General features: G+C 34.5%; 1 non-coding gene across 1 annotated transcript; it reads left to right on the forward strand.

Moving 5' to 3' along the window:
• Positions 1-264: 264 nt before the first annotated feature.
• On the forward strand, positions 265-468 carry LOC126760833 (small nucleolar RNA U3). Its single transcript, XR_007667259.1, has one exon. It is a non-coding gene; the product is annotated as a small nucleolar RNA U3 (small nucleolar RNA).
• The last annotated feature ends 2,084 nt before the right edge of the window (positions 469-2,552 follow it).

A 2,552-nucleotide genomic window follows, 5' to 3' on the forward strand; every position in this document is an offset into this window, starting at 1 on the left:
AGCGGTGACAATCGGCGATCGTTTGTTCGTTTCTTTCGGCACAGCTCGGCTTTTCTACCAATAACACAATGTTGCCAATGCTTATGCTGTTGTTGTTTTTGTAGAACAATGTTTCAATTTCTGGTTGGTGACATATTCACATGTGTGCGCATATGTATGTTTGTGTGCATGTGCATTATTGAAGTTATGCTCCTTTTTCTTTCGTTTGTCTTTCATTTCTGCGAATTCTCAACCATTTTGCGTATCGTTGGCCGTTGAAAAATTAAGGCTATACTTTACAGGATAATTTCTGTAGTTAGTCTTCATTCACCTTTTTTGGAAATCGACCCGCGATGACGAAGTATTTTCGTTTTATCTGACAGCGTGAGGTTTAAGAAGTTTATTTGTAATTTTGTCTTGTGGCATATTAGAAGTGATGCTTCTTCGAAAATCGTTCGCTTACAACGGATAAAACGACTTCTGAGTGGTGATTTTAATGAATAAATTCCTTTTGGTTGAAATGCTCTGCGTTGGCCGTTGAAAAGTTAAGACTATACTTCTCAGGATCATTCATTCCTTTCATTTCTTCAAAGAAATTAATGACCTTTAGAAATATGCATATTTGCATTATTTCGTTCTCATTTCCATATTCGTAGCAATTGAATTTCTATGGCATAAGTAAAGTAATGGCCGCCGATTGTCACCCCTTGCCGCTGTAGCAGCTTCGCCTACAAACATGCGTAAATATGTATGTATGTATACGTATGATCGTGAATACATATCGACGCAGATTTTTGCGAGAAGCACCAGAAAGTTGTGCAATTTATGATTTTTAGCTTTTGCCATCGTCACGAAAAGACGACTTGTTGGCAAAGGCATGCTCGGGGAGATGTTACGGCCTCTGTTTTTATGAATGAAGCGAGATCGCTTGTGGAATTTGCGCCTGCGTTCATGAATGAAATCGTTTTTATTGTAAAATTTACTACACTTGTTCTTCGCCAATTTGGCTGCCATATTGACTTGTGAAGATCAATTTTTTGTTGGTGACATATTCATATGTGTACGCATATGTATGTTTGTATGCTTGTGCATTATTTGTTTGGCAATGTATGCAAATATATGTACATATAAGTATATATGAATGTATGAACATGCAAGTCAATGCGAGCACATGTAATAAGTTTATTGATAAGTGATGAAAATATGATTTCAATTTCTGAACACGCACCGATAACTGCTGGGCCTTCAACGCGTGTTGATGAATTACAAAAGAGAGATGATTACGCTGCATATTCTCTTCCCCAACGAAGAGACAGAACTACTTTTCTAGTCAAAGTTCCTTCATTTAGACTTTGCTTTATTCTTCATTTTATGTGCATAATAAATTTATAAAATGTGAATTTAAGTTTTCTAGTTTTCTTTTATACAAAGTGATATGCATTTCTTGGAATATCACTAAGAAATATAACTTCATCCGCGCGTAGGGACTCCACGCACCTTTGTTTTGAATAGAATGTGTGAAACACTTTACTCATGACACCCTTAGAAAATTTATTAGCGGTAAGATTATTTTCGTTTATGTACTGAACTGCATTGCGGGTTGCGCGGTTGCGTCTGTACAACGACAATAAAAATCATGCTCTGTCTATACGACAAGTTCGGTTGGACAAATAGTGAATGCAGTACAGTTTACTTAAGGCGTTATATACTGTATGTATTGCCTATATCAGATTATTTTCAAATACTTACCGCGAATTATAGTATTATTTTAAGGCGAAACAGGGGTTAGTCTTCTTATTTAAATAGTAACTTATATTGAACTATTTTCATTGGGGCTTATACAGGTTTATGTCGATATACAAGGAGTTTTATAGCCCAAACCCTTGTTGTAGAAATTCAACATTTAAAACATTAACATAAATCGCCTCGTTTGGAATGATATAATTTGTAATTAAATTAAAATAGATTGCAGCATTCGGAAGTTGTGTTTTATTTATATTTTTTCAATGTAGCCCTTTATAATCGATTTTTGTTACAAATAGGTCATGATCATGTAGAATAAATGAGACAATTATTACAATTATATTTACAAATAAGGTATGCCGAATTGTTGAATCGAGATTGCTTATTACTTTCTCAAAAGAGAAATCCGGATTTGTGAAAGAAGAGCAGTTAAATGTATGCATAACATACTAGTATAATCCTACTAAAGCTTTAAATAAAGGATATATTAGTGGTGTAGCTAGCAGCTGAGGGAAAATTCCCAGTCTATATCTCGAAAGTAATAACCTTGATTTTGTAAATTTACAATATCCAGATTAACCGCGCGTACTTACTTTGTGGGAACAGGCTTCCTTTTAATTACTCATGGAGAAGAAAATAAACATAGAAGAGGTTTTCTGGAAAAATTCACAATTACACCCTTCTATGTGTGCATATGCATAAAATAAGTGGAGGAGTTAGTTGGAAATATTATAAATGGTTAGCAATGTACGAGTATCTCCTAATTTAAAAACAATCGATTTGCATTATTCGAAAACTAAGTGTTCACGACTATGATACGTCCTAATGGA

Source organism: Bactrocera neohumeralis, chromosome 5 (genome assembly GCF_024586455.1).
Source record: "Bactrocera neohumeralis isolate Rockhampton chromosome 5, APGP_CSIRO_Bneo_wtdbg2-racon-allhic-juicebox.fasta_v2, whole genome shotgun sequence".
NCBI classification, from domain to species: Eukaryota; Metazoa; Arthropoda; class Insecta; order Diptera; family Tephritidae; genus Bactrocera; species Bactrocera neohumeralis.